Source organism: Corythoichthys intestinalis, chromosome 1 (genome assembly GCF_030265065.1).
Source record: "Corythoichthys intestinalis isolate RoL2023-P3 chromosome 1, ASM3026506v1, whole genome shotgun sequence".
Classification (NCBI taxonomy): domain Eukaryota; kingdom Metazoa; phylum Chordata; class Actinopteri; order Syngnathiformes; family Syngnathidae; genus Corythoichthys; species Corythoichthys intestinalis.
This window is the reverse complement of record NC_080395.1, coordinates 25,885,946-25,908,062: the sequence shown is the minus strand read 5'-3', so window position 1 is coordinate 25,908,062 and position 22,117 is coordinate 25,885,946.

The following is a 22,117-nucleotide window of genomic DNA, read 5'->3' as shown; positions in this document are numbered from 1 at the left end:
AACTTTTTAAAGTCGTTTTTTTTTTTTGTTTCAAACTAAATATTAGACATCATTTAATGATTCTAAGCTAAAAATGCCAGACATTTCGAATTATAAATACGATTACTTCTTTTTATGGCTAGGTTGAAATAAAAGCGGTTGCCCAACATTTGTAAACGGGGGTTTTCAGGGTAAAATGGGCAAATTAAAAATAGTTTGAGGGGCTCATTGCGCCATGAATCTGCTACGACAGCATATGGACATATTGTTCTATCAAACACAACGGTTGTTTTGGCCTAAAATACAGCAGTTTCTTTTAAAGAGGAGTGCAAGAGCAGAAACTGCTCTTTCAGTCTTGTCTGTTTTCCGCCAAATATATCAAATATAACTGAAAAAAACTCTTAGGGAATACCAAAAACAAATCAAAATTCAGCCTTCATTCAGGTAAAACACTACTGCTTTTGTCCACAAGCACAGCCAAACTCAACAAAAAAATGGACGCTCCTTTGGGCTGCTTTAAAACCACATATATGAACTAAAAATGAAAATTGGGAAGAAAGGGATAAACCTCGATCCATTACCTTTCTCACAGTTTAATTAACAATAAGAGTAGAAAACATATACAGGACACTTCTCTTTAAGCAGCTTCCTACTTAAGTTTCGTGTTTTAGCAAATTCACACAGTTTAATGTTATGCTAACACTGATACAGGTCAGCGTTTCAGTAGCAAATTTAGTGGTGTGTTCCCCACCTCCACAGCATTGACGTCTTTTTACATTACTTACAGTGGCTGCAGCTGCTGCTGGCCAAAAAAAAAAAAAAAAAACTTCTAATATCCCTCCTCTTCGAAGGGGGTGGAAGAGGTGGCATGGGGCTGGGGCTTTGAGTGCGTGTGTGTGCGGAGGTGTGCGTGCGTATGCATGAGTGGGCCGGGGGGGCAAGTCCTCAGTCAATCAAACGTTCATTTGAGGGGGGGGGGAAATGGACTGGCACATTCATCAGTGAAAAGGGGTAAATGTAAGTCTGAACATGATGAAAATTTGCTTAATAATGGTAGGGTCAATTCTATCCTTACAACATATAGGTAGACAATCTGTATCTGTAACTGAAGTTATTATATAATGCAAATAAGGTTACTTATAAGTTGATGGGGACAATTTCAGCATCCTGAAAAGTTGGTCGTGTTGTGTCCCTACCGTCCCTTTGCAAACCTAAGCCCTTGCTTGGATGTTGCAGCCCACATAATCGTGGTCAAAAATTGAAGGCAGTAAAGACAAATTTATTCCCCTTGTCCAAAGTCAAGTTCGTTCCACCAATGGGCGTAATGGAACTATTCTTAAGTTGTTTTAAGAATTTGCAATTTTGTATGAATTTAATGATGTAATCTCTGGTTTTCTTTTTCAAATGGAATAGAAATATTCATAATCTATGCTTAAAAGTAAATGTTTATCTTGCTTCTAAATTAACTTACCTAATGATAATACATTAATCTCAGATCTTGTTTAAAATAATATCTAAACAATTGTTGTCATTAAAAGCAACTGTTTTGACTTGAATGACATGTTACCCAGTCTTTTTTCAGCAAGTCAGCAATGTCCTTGCTCGAACATAAATTCATGCCAAATCTTGTTCATTAGAATCAAGGGAACCCGGTATCTCTTAAAATCAGTCATTTTCTTGTTTGGTGGTTCGTAAACAAAATCTAAATAATGTTAAAGACCTTTGGTTTTTTTTCCTGTTTAAAAGAATAGTCTTGACACAAAATCACCAGTCGAGTATAAATTCAAATGTCCCTTTGATGCAACAAAAGAATAGACGGGTTTGTTTCGAACATTGGGTCCAAAAAAATTGATTACGTTGTTAGCAATCTACCAAGATCTTGCCTGGATATATTGTACTGTAGAATAATATTTGGTCTTGTTAAAAATAATAATTCTTATTAAAAAAAAAATGCTCTTGCATTATAGTTAAATTTTTTTTTTTTTTTTTTTTAAATAAATGACATAAAATGATCTGTTTAAGGTAAAAGTTATTCTTATTTGATTGCAATGGAGACGAGCACTTAATGATGTTTGCCATCACCAGGTGTGTCACCTGGTAGGTGAGCATGCCACATAAAGCAAGGAGGACCCAAGTCAGGATGTGATCAGAGTTGTCATGGAAACACGTGTCCTGCAAAACACCACGCTGAGATTGGGAGATAAAAGTGAACGAGGAGACGGAAAATGACGAAACAGGAAAAGAAGACCGCTAAGGGAATACTTTACTGTCCGCTGCGAAACGTAAGTCACAAAATCTACTGTAAATAAAACAAAATGGAAGCTGTCCTCCGTTATTCGCCAAAAAACCCACTTTACGTTTATTACGGACTATTTTCCTTTACCAGAGGAGAGTATTGTGGCCAAAATTTTAACCAAGTAAGAGTAGCGTTACTTCAAAATAATATTACTCAAGTAAAAGTCAAAGTGGTCATCCAAAAAAGGTACTTGAGTACAAAGAATTCTCAAGTATTGGGTAACATTGTAACTGCTTACGATGTTTGATTTTTTTTTTTCCCTCAGGACAAAGTTATCCATATGAACTGTTAAATATTATACTGTACGATAACCTATTACATAACCACATTAGGCCAAAGAAATACAAAAAAAATCTTTGAATTCCGACGAGAGAAAAAAAAGGAAGCAAGCGTCATTCGTCCAAAGAGCATCAGTGTCCTCTAGTGGAGAAATTAGTTGAATGGAGAATAGTTCCTTCACATTTTCTATTATCAAATTAAAAGGATCTGGTTCTCTGATGTCAATCGGTGCCAAATAAAACTGGGAGAGAGGTTAAAATCTGTGCTTTTGAGTCATGTAGAGGGCAGCACTCCAAGTAAAATACTTAATATTTTACAGTGCTTTAAAGAGACCACTTGATTGAGTAGGCTGGCGTGAGCATAGAAAGGCAAGCTTGAGTATGATTGGTATAATGGAGTCATGTGATTATTGTTGCGACGTCTCATTGGTGTAACTGGTAGAGCTAAAAAAAATAAATAAATAAAAAAAAAAAAGGAAAAGTAATATGTAGAATACAGACAAAAATGCAACGACTAGTGTAGCCCAAAGTAGCAGAATAAGAAGTAAGTAACGTTTTTCATCAAAAATCTACTGAAGTAAAAGTAAAAAGTATGGCGTGGTAAAACTACTCATATACATACAAGAATGGTCATATTACCCTAAATGTTATCCTAGTGTAAATAAAACAAAATGGAAGGTATCCTTCATTATTAGCCGAAAAACCCACTTTACGTTTATCGTACTCTTTTCAAAACTAAGTGCAAGTACTTCATTATAATATGGATGACTACAACGAAAGAAAAAGGTTCAACATTTAAAATGTTTTACACTTGGAAGAATGGTCATATTACTCAAAATGTTATCCGATGATAGTAAAATATTCTTACAAAAATTACATAAATAATGCAAAAGTCCTACAAAGTAAATAGCAATGTTTGAATGATTAAACTGGGAGGGGGGGGGGAGTACTTTTAAAGCAGTGGTTGTTAACCTTGCTAAAGGTACCGTACCCCACGGGTTTCACAGGTGCATACATTTTTACCAATTTAAAACTTAGCAAGCTAACATCTAAGTGAATTCCTTTTCAAATTTCTTTAATATTTCAAATTTACTCCTAATAATTTTGACTTTTGCTGTTGATTTTTACATTGGTTAATACAATTCCTTTTTTTGTTTTCATGTCTACATTTTATTGTCGCATCCTTGCATCTCATACTACTTTTACGGCGTTATATGACACTTTTTTTTTTTTTTTCAGCAGTTCCTGCTGCCTGTAGGTCTGTTATACTACTTCCCTAAACCAAGTGCAAGTCAACCTTCCACCGAGCAAACCGATAGAGGGCTGAATAAAGTCTATAAATTGAGGCCAAACCAGTCCAAAACCTGGTCTAAAACGCCTCTTAGCCTAAATTTAGTCAGCGTACAAAATAGGGCTCTGCTTTTCTTAACCTTCAACGAACCCCCAAGGCTTACTCACCGAACCCCTTGGGTTCGATCGAACCCCAGTTGAACCCCAGTTAAGAACCACTGTTTTAAAATATGGCAGTACACATTTTGGCCAAATGAATTATCTTCTAGTAACTTTACAATTTAAGTGGTAAAAAGATTAAAAGACTATTGTGGCAATTGTGGAAGGAACCAAAAATGTAACTTTGTGGCACCAGTCTCTAGACTTCACTATCAGTTGACAAGACAGCTCGCACAAACATTGCGCCACACCTTCCCGTTGGTAGCCGACCCAGTCTGAGCATTTGGCTTTCACTGTGATAAACTCAAAACACACATTGCGTTCAAACGCCGGATTTAGGTGGAAAAAGGACGAAAATTTCACTGCATACAAGCAGGCAGGAGTGTCTCGAGAGTGATTTGGTCGAGGATTCAAGGTAATTATTTTATAATATAGCCCCATGCATGCACTTTGAAACGTTGTGAAAAATCATGGATAAAATTAGCGTAACTTTAGCTCGAAATATTTACGTACAATGAATGATAACTGCCTGTTTTTTTGTTTTTCACCAAGAATCTAGACTCTTCTATATTCATATCTATAGAAATTCAGGGATGTACGCATTTATTTACAATAATTTTCAACTTAAAAAGCTCTATGTTTTGTGTTGCCCGCCACGCTGGAATTACAGAATAGCGTAATTTTAGCTCGAAATATTTACGAAAAATGAATAATAACTGCCTTTTTTTTTGCTTTTAACCAAGTATCTAGACTGTTCTATGTACATATCAATAGAAATTGCGGGATGTATGCATTTATTTACAAGAATTTTCAACTTAAAAAGCTCTTTGTTTTGTGATGGCCGTCATGTTGCATCCATACACAGTAGCATAAGTTTACATTCAAATGATCAGGTAATTTTTGGCCAGCCGTAAAACAGTCTTGATTCTTGGTCAAAGTGCCCGTTTTTTGGCCAAAAAAAGGAGTAATTTAGACATTTCTGCATCCATACAAATTTTTTTTTGCCTCTTACATGTTTTATTTTGTGTAACATTTCAATCTAAAAATGACGAGGGCCAGATAGCCTCCCTGCTGAGGCAATAGTAACATCGGAATGCAACATAAATAAGTTGTGATTGTATATAGAAAAATACACATTTTGCTTTTGTTGAGTAAAATGTTGCATGCTTTCCTCAAGTATCAAGTTTCTGATGTGAAAATTCCGTGATTAGCTGTTGAAAACCTGCACACAAAAAAAAAAAAAAATTAAGTTGCTATTTTGGGCAAAAATAAAACACCTCAAAATATCGGTGATTATCTTTGCATTTGGTGATTTGTGTGCATCTAGCGTAAAATTTGCCAAAATGATAGCCATTTTAAGTTTTGTTTTACTTATTTAAAAAAAATAATTTATCGGGATTTTATAAGGGAACAACTTTGAATTTTGTGATGTCGCTGCTCATGGAGACTCATATATACTTAAGGGAGGTGCCTGTTTTGAATTTTCGGTTGCTAGCGGCAGTTTTTGAAAATAGGCCCCATGCGGGTCGGCCCCGAGCCCCGTCAACTGATGGTAAAGTCTATGACCAGTCATACAAGTCAAGAGGCTGAAATATCAGGAGATGAATACAGAATATCAATAATTTAATGACATTTGTGTAAAGACGTGCGATAAATTAAAATATTATAATATTCAATTGCACAATTGTATGAGAAAAGAAACAAACAAATAACTTGAGAACAATGTAATTACATACAGAAAAATGGCTTCCAAAAAAAGAAAAGTGTACAAACAAATTATTTATGATTATTTGAATATTTACAGTTTGGCAAGTCCAGAAATTGATGAGTGTCATTGAGATGACTCAAACATTTACTGCTTTCAATTCAAGTATTTTTGTTTTAAAAAACCGATGTAGCCCTATAACGTAATTGTATCTGTCGTCCACTAGAGAGCAGCGTAGTGCAAGAAACAACTAATCTGCTTTTTTTTATGGTCACCAGAGGGCAGCAGCGGACTTTTTTAAATTGGAACCAAGCAGGAAGACGTTCATTCTTCGAGGTTTGGCTTGTGAGCAAAACAAAATTGTAAAGACAGGTAGCAACCTACCCAAATGACAAACTCTCTAGAAAATGGATCCACGAGAAGTGAATAAAATGTACACGCAGATGATTAATAAGTGAAGAGAAAGCCCTATGGTCCTGAAGGCAAGCGTGCTTCAAAAGGTCAGCAGATGCAAGAAGACATGTAGAGCACCACCAGTGGATGCTCACATAAAGACTAACCTTTAGGGTACGAAATACAATAAGACATGCTGTAAGTACCTCATTTTTTTGGGCCGTCTTGGAAATGTTGATTGTTGGGAGGATTGGCAGTTATTTCAATTCAAATAACGGCGATAAACGTCCAATTCATTTGAATTGAGAGGGACTGGCAGTTCCTTCTGTACTATTTTATATACAGAGTAATCATACATTTGACGGAATAAAACTGTGTTTATTGTGTGTGTGTCAGTTGGCCGTGATATCTAAAAGCAGCGGTATAATAATAATAATTATTAGGTTCTCATATCCTTTCCCCGACCTAATTACATGCCTGTCATTAAAATGCTAATTGCTGCTATAAAAGGGGCAATTAAAAGGCTCATTAAAAAGGCTTTGTTCCAGCAGCCTACCTGCATGACCACTGCTACTTAAATCTAATCCCTTTTTAAATGGGAGTTCAGATGAGGGTCACAGTTAGTCATATAGGGGGCGCTGCAAGGCCTTTTATTCTCAGTCTACATGTCATTAACAGTCATCCCATTGGTCATTCTAGTTGTTGATGTGGTCATTCATCAGTCAAAATGACATTCATTGGACATTTTAATTGTCATTGCTCAACATTGAGACAATTTTCACATTGTTATTGGTCATGTGACTAATTCTTTACAAAGGTTTTCTTTAAATATTAAATTCAGGGTCATGCTTGACTCATTGTGAAAGTAGAACAAGTCACCCAGATTCAGTACTCCGGCAAGTTGGTGGTGACACTGAGGAAGCAAATCTTGTCATGTGACGCCGGGTAGCCATGCAGCCCCGGGGGTCCAGGTTCTGAGTTGTCCCCCTGAATTAGCTCACCTCCTCCTTCCAAAAGGGGGCATATGTTTAATATGACACAGGGCTGCCATGATACACTTGAGCGTTTTGATGCATTTATCCATCCCTGCAAATACCACAGCAACCACTAGCATCACACATGCTATGAGATTTTTGGTGCTTTTCCAAACCAGGGATGTCCCCCATCTGATGACGTGTTCGGATATCGGTCCCGATCTTGTAAATATAGAAGATCGGAATCGAGTGGAAAAAGATGGGGTTTTAAAAATGTATTACAACTATTACCTCGTTGGCTACAAACTACGCCCACATGATGCCAAGATAGATATTACGTGTATGGAGAACTAGATGCGAAATGATAGACTCGTTGGCGTTAGTAAACAGCCGCCATCTTAAAGCAGTAGACTTCTTAGGAAGGCTCTGTTGTAGAGAACCTTCCTAGCGAACCTAAGTAACTTTTTATCTGAAATACTCCTAAATCGGCAAACTCTAGACTTGAATCTATCTTTAAAGGATGAAATAGTTTTAAAACTTTCACATGTCGAAAGTAGACAGAAGGGAACTCATGAAATAACGGGAGCAATTTTTTACACTTTTAACGGTTGATTCACAACATTAAATGACTTCCAAACATAGCAAAGGTTACTATCTAGTTATCGCAATATCTGCAATACCCCTGTGCTAAGTTTAGGGTAAAGAATTGGTCGAGGGCCAATTGTGCCAGAAACCCTTCAAACTTCACATAGTGTGACTAAGCATGTCGCAATATGCAATAATTCCATTTATCGCATGATAAATAAAAATTAGAGGTGCTCGATAATTATCGGTCCGAAAAGTATCGGTCCAATAATAGGAATTATGACGTCATCCCAATAACTCAGATAACATAATATATTATCGGCCCTTTAGTAATATTTTTGGCACGGTGTTGGATTGGGATTTTTGCGTTTGTTTCCACTCCTGTTTTTCCAGTATGCAAAGTTTTGTTACTGTCTTTGTTTTGTTCATTATAATAATCTTCATGTCATCATGAAAATTCTGGTTCGGTCAAAGGCAAATCTAAGCTGAATCAACCACTAGTATTTTTGACCTACAGGTGTTCAAAAACTCAGGTGAATGTACATTGAAAAATTATATATATATTATCGGTTATCGTATCGGTATCGGCCTTGAGGAGCAGGAAGTAATCGATATCGGTATTGATTTCATAAAAATGGATATCGTGCACCTCTATTAAAAATGAAGGCGATAATTTTTCCGCTGCAATTTATCGCCTCGCGTGCACGTCAGACCCGGCTGCAGAAAGAAATTACAGGGGGGGCATTACATTTTTGGGGGGGGGGGCACACTTCTTCAATGTAAATTTAGCCGTAACAGTGGTGTTTTTACCCGTTATATTTTCAGTCAGTCAGTGAAACTGCAGGAGGTGGCAGCGCTATCCCATCATGTTGACTTTCGGCCGCGTCTTTGTCATGGCTTGAGTTCGTCTTTAGTTTCTTGAAAAAAACACGGATGTCCATTCCAATTTGAATTAGCAACGGAGGAGCCGCTCAATCGCCATTTCTGTAACCGGAGCAATCCCTATCCAATCGCAGTACACAATGGCCGGCTACTCAGCCCGCCCCCCTTATCTGTGATTGGCTAGAAATTGCCTACATTCGCTGCTCTGATTGGTTGAATTGAATGACGACAGATCAAGATAGGATGACTAGAGCAGTGTTTTTCAGCCTTTTCTGAGTCACGGGACGTTTTTACGTTGGAAAAAATCTCGCGGCACACCACACCAAAATGTTCCAAAATTACTTTCTGTATAGTATATTTAATTATAAAATAATTTCTCAGTATTTATACTTACTCAGTGTGAAACGTTTAGCAATTAGGCTTGAAAAACTATCAGACAGGGGACTTGGTCAATGCATTTAAGCACATCAGGGCTGGTCGTCTCGCTGACAATGGCTTTGCAGACAGGTAGTATTAACGTCTCTGCCACAGTTTGGGACTTTTAGGATTTAGCAACAAAGTAACTGGCTTTCAGGGCGTTCTTATTTACCTTTGTAGTTTTTCTCAAAAAAGTTGCCCATTTCTCTGTGTTTTCACGAAGGCGTACAAAATAATCCATCGACTTGTTCTGAAGCGACGGGCGTTCATTTGGAGATGACGTTTAAGGTTGTATGGCGCCATGGCGCTAGATAGCCGCTCGTGTCGCGTTCAAGAACTGCTCGGATTTCTAGGCATCTCCCACCTAGCTGTCCTCGATAATGTGTTGGAATAAAACAAAGAGGGAGGATTAACGGTCGTCACATATGGATAAAATGGAAAGGACACGTTTGTATATATCGACACTTGACGAGTCAAATATTGAACAGTAGAAGTGCTGGGGTCCACATTGTTACGGAGAGCAAGGTGGCTGATGGCTAGAAATCCGAGCAGTTCTTGAACGCAACATGACTCATCTGCACACAACCGAGAACTTTTTTCCCCATTCCTTCCTTCCTACTGCAACTTTGACCGACGATGTTAAAAAAAAGCGACACTGGATAATTTCTCGCGGCACACCTGACGATCTCTCACGGCGGCGGCACAATCGGTTGAAAAACACTGGAATATAGGGTTCATTCTCCCCGTGTGTGTGTGTTTTTGTGGAAGATTTTTTTTTTTAAAAATTACACAGTACAGTTTAATCGAGCTAGGGCGGGCACAGCCGTCCCTCAGGGCGGGCACGGCCCCCTAATGCCCGCCCATGCCGCCGGGTCTGGGCAGACGTGCTGTTAAAAGTTCGGATTCCTTGTTACCAACTACACAAAATGCATCTTCGTTCCAGGTCCGGCAAAAAATAGCGCCGGAGCCATTCATTCATTCATTCATTTTCCATGCCGCTTATTCCTCACGAGGGTCGCGGAGGTGCTGGAGCCTATCCCAGCTAACTTCGGGCAGTAGGCAGGGGACACCCTGAATTGGTCGCCAGCCAATCGCAGGGCGCCGGAGCCAATCGTTCCCATTATATCCTACTGTTCAACGTATACCGGCCGCGTCAGTGCTCCGGATTGACTGCGGACCATCTCCGGGGTACCGGTGTTGTTGACGTGTGGGCGCTCCCGTCAGGGGTGGCCTTTCACGTGGGGAGACTATTTTTCGGCACAACACCGGATATTTACAACAAGTCCGCCAAAACATTGTTACTGACTTGGCTGCTACGAACAACCTCGCTTTGACAACGGACAGCTGACATAATGAACATTGAGTGGCAAATTAAGAGCGCTGTGCTTCAAACTCGTCCTGTTTATGAAAGTCAATTATCATATGCTGGTGTTGTGCAGTAATGAGCAGACGTGACTGTGGCGTTTGCTAACTTTTTTATGCGCGCACACACTAGATATCATGAAATAGCAAACTAAATGTGCTACGTGCCGTGCCATTGGCTACGTGAGCCCAGAGTGATTATGGGACACGTAGTCCATATACTACATCGATGAATTATAAACCACCATGACTGAATGGATGTTAAGAAGGCCAAATTAATCCATACCAGTGACTACAGATAATGCTTCAATATTGTTAATTCAGTACGTGACACAGATGGATTCGGACCACAAATAGGATATCTTGCTCATGTAGTAAACCTAGCTGCTAAGAGAGCTGTCGCAATCAACAGTGTGCCCCGCCTCACTTTACAAACAGTAGATTGTTCTCAGCATTTTCATACAAAATTTCTTCAGATCAGTAAGAAGTAAGCACATAAATATTATGCACTAAAATGCATGTTTATATGATGCCAATTTAATTTTGCTCATTAGCACAAAAAAAAAAAAAAAAGTTTTTTTTTTTTTTTCTCCAGAGCATTAAATGTATTGAATTGGATCGCAAATCGTGTCCCCCGTATCGATAATTGTACTGAACTGTGAATTAACTGTATCGTTGCATCTCTATGGAACACCATAGCAGAAGCTATGAGGGGAAAAGTTTTCATTTGCTTAAATGCTTAAGTTATTAAGTGCAATTTTATCTTTTTTTTTTCTTGAAAAACACATTTTATCTATTCTGTGTTTCTGTGCGGTATTCATATTGTTGTCTTTTACTTAAGAGGCATGGTCTATTGTTTTTAGTTGTGATTTCTTAAAAAGTATTTTTGAATTTAAGAGTAAATATTTATCGCGTTTAAATGGGTGTACTTGATCTATTAATATATACTGTATTCTCACTGTGTTATTGTAAATTGGTTTTTAAAAAATGGGGGGGCGCAATAATATCGCATATCGCAATAATTTATGAGATAAATTATCACACACTGGTGTCAAAAGAGTTGTTTTGATCTTTAATTTTCAATAACAGACAGTTCACACACGATACATCATCACTGATTGAGAGTGCCTCGGTGCTTTTTATGATAACGTTAAAATCAAGGCTCCCAACGCAGTTTGGGAAGTTCCATAGATGCCAGAAATCTGCTATGGCTTCCAACTGGCTGGTTGTAGGACACGGCAAACAAATCGGGCTGGAGGGCTTTGCAGACCTTGAACGCAGTGCTCGACGCCAGTTTGAAGCTAGCCGCCACAGCTAGCTCTCTCCACCCGAGTCTAAAACTCAATGTGCGGCATCAAAAGTCGGCCAGACCGCCTCGAAACCGTCTTCTGCGCCGCCTGCCCCTCAACATTTGTATGTTCAATATTTATTCAGTGTTGATGAGCAGAATATTTACTTTCAAGAGTTCCATCTTGCATTGTTTATTTTTTCTCCGACTAGCGGAAGTCAACAAGCATGCCCCAAAACCGTACAAACATAAGGCCACGTCCCTGTAGTGGCTTGGCAGTGAATTACAGAGCAACGTGTTCCCTCACCGCAGAACTATCAAATGTCGAATGACGCCGTAGTCGCTGCGCCGTCACCGCAACGCGGGAGTATAACTCAGGCTTAAGTTATCATGTATACGACACTTAATATGAAATCTTATCGTGGATGTTAAATAGCGTTATTATTGGAATTAAAATCATTTATTGAGATGATTCAACTATATACAACAATTGGGCATAGCACGGATTATGAGAATTCCATCTTTAAATTTGCCGTTTAGCTCCTCCTGTCATCATAGCGCTCTGGTGCCTTCATTACTATTTCAGCGGATTTAGCGTTGCGCACAATGGAGGAGGAGGTGTTTTTCTGCGATTATGATTCAAGTGTGGATTTTTTTAAACAATATTTTCGATCCAGAGGAAGCCTGTGACATACAGATATATATATGTTTGAGTTGTATTTGAAGGTGGAGGAAGATTAAGAAGGAGAAAAAGGCGACAGAGACAGCACACCTGAGGCTTTCTCCATGGAGGATCAGAGCAGACTGGGCAACACAAAATGTTTTTATCTGTACTCCTATATTATTACAGGATATTTTTTGTTTATGTATTGATTCCCTGACTGATTGGTCATTTGACTTACAAATTAGTTAGCCTATAAATCAGTAAGAAACTGAAGGCTATGTTCTTCTGTGTGCGTGTGCTCATGGAAATGAATTCTGATTCAACGAAATCCATTTAGTTGTGTAAAGAAAATTGGGCCGTATGTTCTAGAGATGAATCCGTGCGTATACGCTTAACTTATGCAAAGAATAAGAATAGTTCTACGCATTTATTGGCATTTCGTATTCAGCTATGGGAATCCCCCTTGTGACTCCATAAGGTAATGGAACAAACTACCAGGAGCATGTTTGGTTCAAGCCGGATGAGTAAGTAGTACATATGTTTGAACTGACATGGAGTCATTCTGTTGAGCAGTACGATGTCCACCAGACCGGGATGTGATATGACAAGCAGACTGGAGCCTTACGGCGCTTTTTGCTGTGCTTTGTTCCGAATATTAGGACCTGCTTGGTGTATATACTACAACCGCATGGTAAGTCATTCAGTGTCAAGCCAGTCAGCCAGATAGACACACAAGCCTTATTGTAAATAGTACTATGAAATACAACATTCATCTCGTGTGTCCTTTAAAAAAAACATGGCTACACTTTACAAGGCTTGTTACTGCCTTGTGCTTCTCTTTTATTTATTAGCCTGCCTACACCCAGCATGTATTTCTATTGTAACTGTCAACTTAACAAGGAATCTTACCCTAACGGCCAAACACAGTGAGTGTGTTCATCATAAGTCATGTTTTACTATAAAAGTGGGCAAAACATTATCAGTCTGAAATATTTTTAAGCCAAAGAGGGCGCTGTGCTTAACTATCCATCATCTGTACCATTAATGCTTCGAAGAGTAGTGGTTAGCAGTAGTGGTGGGATTATTCTTCGTCCTTATAATTAAAGCAGTAGTAGTATTACATTATTATAAAACATTAAATTGAATGATAATGTGTTATTTCATCATTATTTACTGAAATCTGTCAGTCTGTCTTTTTCTAGAAACTATTAATCGCACTGTTGAGAGATTGGTCAACAAATGGTCTCAAAATTGGTTAAAATAATACATCAATCTGACACATATAATCGTTTGTTACCTCCTAAATCTCATAATAACTACCCAAAAACATGTATTATACTGTACGTCATATTAATAAAGTTAAGTAAAAAAAAAAAATTTTCTGTTCCGTTCCCACGCTGGCAACGCAAGCCAAATTTCCGCGTAAGTCGGAATTAACCCTTTAAGTACCCCAAATTAAGTATCCAAAAAGTCCAAAAGTATTGCAAGTGGTATGAAAAAGTATCTGAATCTTTTGGAATTCCTTACATTTCTGCATAAAATCACCATCAAATTGTCAAAATCCTCAGATGTAAAAACAGTGTCTGCTTTAACTAAAACCATCCAAACATTTAAAGGTTTTCATATTTTAATGAGGATAGCATGCAAACAATGGGAACAAAGGGAAAAATAATTAAGTGAACCCTCTGCCTAAGGAGACTTAAAGAGCAGTTGAAAACAATTTTGACCAAACAATTTAAGTCAGGTGTGTGTCCAATCACTGATGAGTGGTTTAACGCTGCCCTAGCCACTATAAAACACACACCGGGTAAGACTTGTCTTGATGAGAAGCACTGTCTGATGTGCATCATGGCACGGTCAAAAAGAGCTGTCTGAAGACCTGCAATCAAGGATTGTTGATTTGTATAAAGCTGGGAAATTATACAAAAGAATCTCTAAAACTCTGGATGTTCTTCAATCGACATTCAGATAAGTTGTCTACAAATGGAGAAAGTTTGGCACTGTTGCTTCTCTCACAAGGTGTTAGGTTTTGTGTTGGGTTTTTCCTAGTGTGACTTGTCTCTGTGATTACCCATTGATTTCACCTGTGTGTGTTCTCCCAGCGTATCCTGCAATCTGCATCCACCTGTGTTACCCAGCTGTTCCTCGTCTCGTTACCCCTTGTCTGCGTGTGTATATAATGACCCAGTTTCTTGTCACCCCTTGTTGCGTCATTGTCAATGTCAATGTCAGCGTCTACGTCCGTGTCAAAGCCAAGATCTTCCAAGCCCTCGTGTTCCCCTCAGTAAGTTTTTGATACCCAGCCTTTGTTAGTAACCTGAGTTTTGTTTTCCGCTGTGTTTTTTGGAACCTCGTCATTATTTGTTGGTACTTTGTTTTTCGCTTGCTATAATTAAATCATTTTGCACCGTCAATCTGCCTCGTCTCCCTTCCCTGCATTTGGGTCCACACACAACCTGCCTGCCCGCTTTACCTGACACAAGGAGTGGCCGTCCACTAAAGATGACACCAGGAGTTCAGCGCCGAATACTTAGAGAGGTAAAAGAGAACCCTGGAGTGTCTGCGAAAGACTTACAGAAATCACTAGCAGAGTTCCAAATCTCTGTGCACACATCAACTATGTGTAAAACTATGGTCATGACTGGTGTTGATGTGAGGACTCCACAGAGGAAGCCACTGCTGTCTAAAAAAAAAAAACATTGTTACTCGTTTAATGTTCGCAAAAAGGCACTTGGACACTCACAGCTCAAAGTTTTGGCAAAATATTTTGTGGACTGATGAAACCAAAGTTCAATTGTTTGGAAATAACACACAATATCATGTGTGGAGGAAACATGGAACAGCTAACCAACATCAACACCTCATCCCCACCGTGAAGCATGGTGGAGGGAGCATCATGATTTGGGGCTGTTTTGCTGCCTCAGGGCCTGGACAACTTGCAATCGTTAATGGAAGAATGAATTCAAAAGTTTATCAGGATGCTTTGCAGGAAAACCTGAGGCAATCTGTCCGACAGTTGAAGTTAAAAAGAGGATGGATGACAATGATCCAACACACATAAGTAAATCAACTTCAGACTAGTTTCAGAAGAACAAAATACACGTTCTTGACTGGCCAATTCAAAGTCCAGACTTGAACCCCATTGAGATGCCGAAGTTATTGCTGCCAAGGGGGGGGGGGGGGGGGGGGCATAAAATATTAAAGATGGTGGTTCACTTATGTATTCTTCTCCTCTGTCATTGTTTGCATAATATCCCCATTAAAATATGAAAACCTATCAATGTTTGGGAGGTATTAGTTAAAGCAAACACTGTTTTTGTCATCTATGTAATTCTGACAAAGATCAGATCACATTTGAGGGTGATTTTATACAGAAATGTGAGACGCTCCAAAAGTTTCAGATACTTTTTAACACCACTGTGTTTGTTTAATGATGGAGGATACACTGCACTCTTGGGCAGCATCGGGTCTGGTTGGACTGTCGCCTTACGACTGAGGGGCAGACTCTCGTCTGACATGCATACAGGACAGCTGAGCACTTAGTTGGCCCACATAAGGCCTGACTCTGGAGTTTTTGGAGTTTTTCCTTGCCGGCATGGAGGGTCTTAAGGATAGGGGATACCCAGGACTTGAACTGTATCTATTCATCTTTGTTGCTTCATTTCTAATTATGTATCATATTGCCTCTGTAAAGCCCTTTGAGACTTGTGTTGTGATTGAGGGCTATACAAATAAAATTGAATTGAAATTGAATTGAATAAGGTTGTAAGTTGTTTCAGCTAATATATTGTTGTGTATGCATTTGTAATTACGTTAACAGCTACAATTTGTTGAGTTACTTGAGAGGGGATTGCAGTGCGAATTGTAAATATGTTACCATTCGTAGCATTCAAGCTAGCGGACTTTTGTTAGGCAAATTAGGCTAATTTAATCTACTAAATTTACATACTGATCAGACTTGATGGAATTTTGAACACCAATTGTTTTGTGTCAAGTGTTTTATTGTTAAAATGAGTTTTTTAAAATAAGTGTACAAATGTGTGTTACAGCTCTACAAAATATCAAAAGTAAGTAAAAAGCTTCCAAAAGCACAATTGCCTTGTTTAATGTCTGTAAAGCTGAACAACTTCACATTTAGTGAGGACAGAATATGTCATATTAATAAAGTAAGGAAAAAAATAAGATATCGTGAGGTACAATAAGGTACTGTTTATGCGAGTAATGGAAAAAAAAAAAAAAACGACCGGGGACAAAATGGCGGACGAGACTCCGGCGTAGTAACGTCGAGTACGTCGTAAACGGGGGACTACCTGTACTGTACTTACCATCAGTGCTGAGAGGTATTACTGTTAAGCCCCTTTCAGACATACGCTGAACTCCGGTTAAGTCCAGGGGTTTAAACGGATGGCCCTTATGTCTGAAAGCAATTTCCTGGGTCGGCCGACTCGTGCTAGCATAATATCCTGGATTTAACCGGGATGCGGCATGTATGAAAGCAGCCGGTTAATTCCCGTGTCACAGCGCGATGGCTGATGACATAAATATCATTATGGGCCAATCGTCATTTCCTCCTTTTTTTGCAGTAAGACAAAAATCGGTCAACAAACATTTAGGCCTGCAGCTGTCGATTATTTTAGCAGTCGATTAATCGATGAACTAGTTAGTTAGAATAATCGAGTAATCGGATAAGGAACATAAAAAATACAAATACGTGACCCTCAAACAGTATAAAAAAATAAATACATGGGGATATACAGTATGTGCAACAAAAGAACAGTTGACTAACTTACATAGCGAAAGTCCGCGAGTTTAAATGCTATAAAATGGCAACGTTTTTTACAATGCGCTTAACAGATAGTTCAAACACACATTCCCACAAAAAACGGCTGAATATACCTTTAAACTAATTTATGAATGCATTAAAAAAATTAGCTTAAACAAAAACTTAGCTTATGTTGATCTTAACAGGGAGCAGCTAGAGTCAGTCATTTGAAATGAGGCAGACTAGAGGGTAGTGTATCCACCCAAATCAATAAAACTAAATGGAAACACTTTCAAAATAAACCATTTAATTAAACGAATACTCGAGGCAGCAAAATTTAATTCGAATATATATATGTATATATATATTTTTTTTATCGAATACTCGAGTTAATCGATTAACCGTTGCAGCACTACAAACATCGCAATTATCAACATGGCAAACTGGAAAAATAGCAGAATTAAATTTGAAAACATAACAACATTAAATTGATACTGAATCTTAGAGCTAAGCAAGAGACAGTCCTATCGTCCATCTTAGGAAATGTGCGGTTGATTTTGTTGCCGATGCTGACCAAAAATGACGGACTGTCCGGGTTATAAAATCCAGTCCCCCGCCTCCCCTGCACGTGAATTTAGTGGGATATAAATCTAAAAGGGGCTTCACGCGACTAAAAAAAGAAAAGAAAAAAAAAACACGACCGGAGACAAAATGGCAGAAATCACGTAAGTTGGGTACATCATAACCCAGGGACTACATGTATTTACAATATTACATTTACGTTAGTATTTAAAAAATGGTTAAATCCCAAGTGCTTGCTATTGACAGATTCACTCAAGTGAGAAATGTTGACAGTGAGACTGTGAGTGACAGTCATATTGTGCTAAAATGCTATTATGAACAAGGCATAACAACCATGAAACAACAACAAAAGATTGAGCTTGATGGGTGCACAACATGTTCTGCATTACCAGTGAGATATTTATCCAGGCCAGACGACTACCAGATGCAACATGAAATCTGCTCCACTTTGATATGATGCAGGGTCTTGTAGGTTAAAAAAAATAGCTCACAAACTGTAACTTTTCCTGACATTCTCATCCCCTTCCCCCCATCTTGAACCCACTTACAGTGACCTCTGATGGATTCCTCTTGACAAAGCATTCATTATCACAGAGAGGACACTGAAGCCTCTGTCATCTGCCTCGAGGTCTGATTTTTTCTCCCCATGTCATGCTACCTAATGCTTACTGGTGGCACTTGATACCATAACATTTTTTTTCTCATAGTTTTTCTAAAACGTTGTTGACCAAAGAGACAGTCTATCCTACAAAGATGTAGTGAAATTGAATGCTTAGTTACTACTATAAGTAATAACCAGTGTTGTTAATAACGGCGTTAGAGTATAACGGCGTTACTAACGGCATTATATTTTTTTCAGTAGTGAGTAAACTAATTACCGTATTGGCCCGAATATAAGACAGTGTTTTTTGCATTGAAATAAGACTGAAAAAGAGGGAGTCGTTTTATATTCGCGGTCTAGACATTATACCCATTCACGACGCTAGATGGCGCCAGATATCATTGAAGCGATGTTCTGTCATGATAGATCTCAGCTACTCTGAAGTCTAACCAGTTTACAATATTTTATTGCAATGTTTTTCCTTATTCAGATTTTTTCAAGACTACAGTTACAGTTAGACTTCACTTTGATGGTTAATGCAGTTATTGCAATTTTGTTGTTTTATCACAATAAATTGGTTTATTTACATTTCAAAAACCAGAAGCCATTCATTTACAAATGAATAAAAATAACAAAATAACATGCTTTTTCTCTCAAATATACTGTTATAATCAGTTGTTTTGGATGTACTGTAATTAGTTTCTGTATAAAAATCAATTTGGTGTTCAAAAAGTCTTTTTTCAAACTTGAGTCTTGAAAAAGAGGGGATCGTCTTATGAACAGGGCCGTCTTATATTCGGGCCAATACGGTACTTTTCTCATCTTTGCAACGCCGTTACCGTTACTGAGGATGTAAACCTGTGCGTTACTTTGCGTTACTACGTATGTTGAATGACGCGACAAAAGTCTGCGAGACACGGAGAGACAAGAACGGGAGTGTGAAAGAGGGAGTTGTGATGCCGTTGCAAACGCGATGCTAGGCTAGGTGGTGCCAATAATAACTGACTGTTGCGGACAGCCTACAAACTACGCCCACATGATGCTACGCTACATATCACATGTATATGAACTACATGCGAAATGAGTGACTCTGCTGCGTTATCAAATGTACAGAGAAGTAGATGCGAAATTATACACTTGCCGGTGTTAATAAACAGCTGCCATCTTAAAGCAGTAGACTTCTCAGAAAGGCTCTGTTGAAGAGAACCTTCTTAGCAAACTTTTTATGTAAAATACTCCTAAATCGGCAAAATCTTGACTTGAATCTATCTTTAAATGATGAAACAGTTTTAAAACTTTCACGTGTAGAAAGTGGACAGAAGGGAACTACTGCAATAACGGGAGCAGTTTAACAGTTTTAACGGTTGATTCACAACATTAAATGACTTCCAAATATAGCAAAGGTTACTATCTATTTATAGCAATATCCACAATACCACTGTGTCTAGTTAAGTTTAGGGTAAAGAATTGGGCTAGGGCGGGGGTCGGCAACCCGTGTTTTGAGAGCCACAAGCGGCTCTTTAGCGCTGCCCTAGTGGCTCCCTGAAGAACTTTCAAAAATGTTTGAAAATGGACAAAGGTGTTTGAGGGAAATAAGCTACGTGTTTTATATTATGTCAAATAATGGGATCATGGCACACGTTTTAATAAGGAAGTGGCTTGCATTTTGTTGGTGAACTGAAAATACTCCCTGTCCACCGAATAAGCGACACAGCCGACGACCGGCGGCTTGTCCCGCACCATGGTCGCCGGCCGATAAAGGTGTGCCCGGCGAGAATGCGCTTTTCTCGGCTTGGCCACGAGCAGCACCCCGCCGCTCCCGCTCGCTCATATTCGCGTGCTCTCCGAGCATACGCTTTTCTCGGCTTGGCCAAGAGCAGCTCCCCGCTCCGACGTCAGCCGTTTTGCCTGGCCGATCCAGCCCCCCGGTCGGTCATATTCGCGTGCCCGCCGAGAATGCGCTTTCCTCAGCTTGGCCACGAGCAGCACCCTGCTCAGACGTCGGCCGGATTCTCCACCGAGAATGGGCTATTTTCGGTGTTCATTGTTAGGTTTTGAGTTCGTTACCTCCTATTGTGTAATAATAATAATAATAATACATTTTATTTATAACGCACTTTACATTTGAAAACAAATCTCAAAGTGCACATCGCCAGAAAAAAATAAAATAAATAAAAAGACTAAGAATAAAAGAGGAAAAGCAAAACAGGCAGAAGCACAGATAAAATCAGATACCAATCAGATAAAAATAAGATAGTCAAATAAAATTAGCTAGAATAAGCTTTTTTAAAAAGGTGAGTTTTTAGTCCTTTTTTAAATGCATCCACCGTCTGCGGGGCTCTGAGGTGGTCTGGGAGGGCGTTCCACAGACGGGGAGCAGCAGCTGCAAAGGCCCTGTCGTGTCCCTGTGATTGCCCACTGATTTCACCTGTTGTTGCTTCTCCTAGTGTATCCTCCAACCTGCATCCTCCTGTGCCACCCACCTGTTCCTCGTTGTCTTGTTACCCCTTATCTGTGTGTGTATATATGCTCCCAGTTTCTTTTCACTCCTTGTCGCAACATTTTCAATGTGCATGTCCACGTTTATGTCAGCATTTTACCCCAGTTCCTCGTGTTCTTCGTCTTGCTTTGAAAGTAAGTTGATTTGTTAGCCTGATTTTTGTTTGTTAAGTTTTTGGATCCCTTGGTCGTTTTGTTGGTACTTTGTTTTTTGTTGGAATTAATTAAAACATTATTGCACCGCTTTTTCTGCCTCACCTCTATTTCCCTGCACTTGGGTCCACACACCACCTGTCTGCCCGCATTCCCTGACAATATGTCGCAACAAGGAGTGAAAGAAAGTGGGAGCTTATATACACACAGAGATAAGGGGTAAGAAGACAATGAAGAACAGGTGGGTGGCACTGGAGGATGCAGGTTGGAGGATACATTAGGAGAAGACACAACAGGTGAAATCAATGGGCAATCACAGGGACACATGAGGAGGTAACCAACTCAAAACCTAACATTCATTCCCGGCGACGAGCATTGCCGTGGCAGTAGCAGAACGACGCCCTTCCCTCCGTCTCCAAAGCCGGGCAGGAAAATGACAAAAGTCAGACTAACTCCGGTGGCATAAAATACCATTCGGAAGAGGAAAAAGTTGCCAGTTTTGACCTTAATGCAGTCATTTTCACCTGTCGTACTGAATACATGCATTTTTAATATTTCATATTCCATTTAGCACATGACTGTTATTTGTCATGAGTCAGGACCATACCATTTATTTAGCAATTGGGGAAAAATACTTGGATTAAAAGAACATCCTGTAAAAATACTGAAGTAGAGAGGGCACGCTAGAGCGCTATACTGACAGGCAGGTATGCAGTCTAATCGTCTCAAAATGTGATTCTAATTCACATAATAATGCTATTTAAGATTTTTTTTTCTGCTGTAGCAGGCACTTTCAGCCTTTGAATTTTTTTTTTTTTTTTTTGGTCCAATATGGCTCTTTCAACATTTTGGGTTGCCGACCCCTGGGCTAGGGTGACTGTCCCGAAAACCCTTTGAATTTCACATAGTGTGACCTATGTTTTTTTTTTTTTTTTTTTTTTTTTTAGATGGAAAAAAATATGAAAAATAAAACCAGTTACTTTGCCAAGTAACTAATTACTCTTACATTCAGGTAACTGAGTCACTAACTCAATTACTTTTTGGGAGAAGTAATTTATAACTGTAATTAATGACTTTTTTTAAGTAAGATTAACAACCCTGCTAATAACACCATGGGCATAGGTTTGGTCTCAACATTGGTAGGGACGATATAACCGCATTACCTGCATGTACACGTTTTGCTGGGGACGGGACATTAATAAGACCAAACAGATTGGGTGAACGGGGGTCAGAGCTACATCTACATCT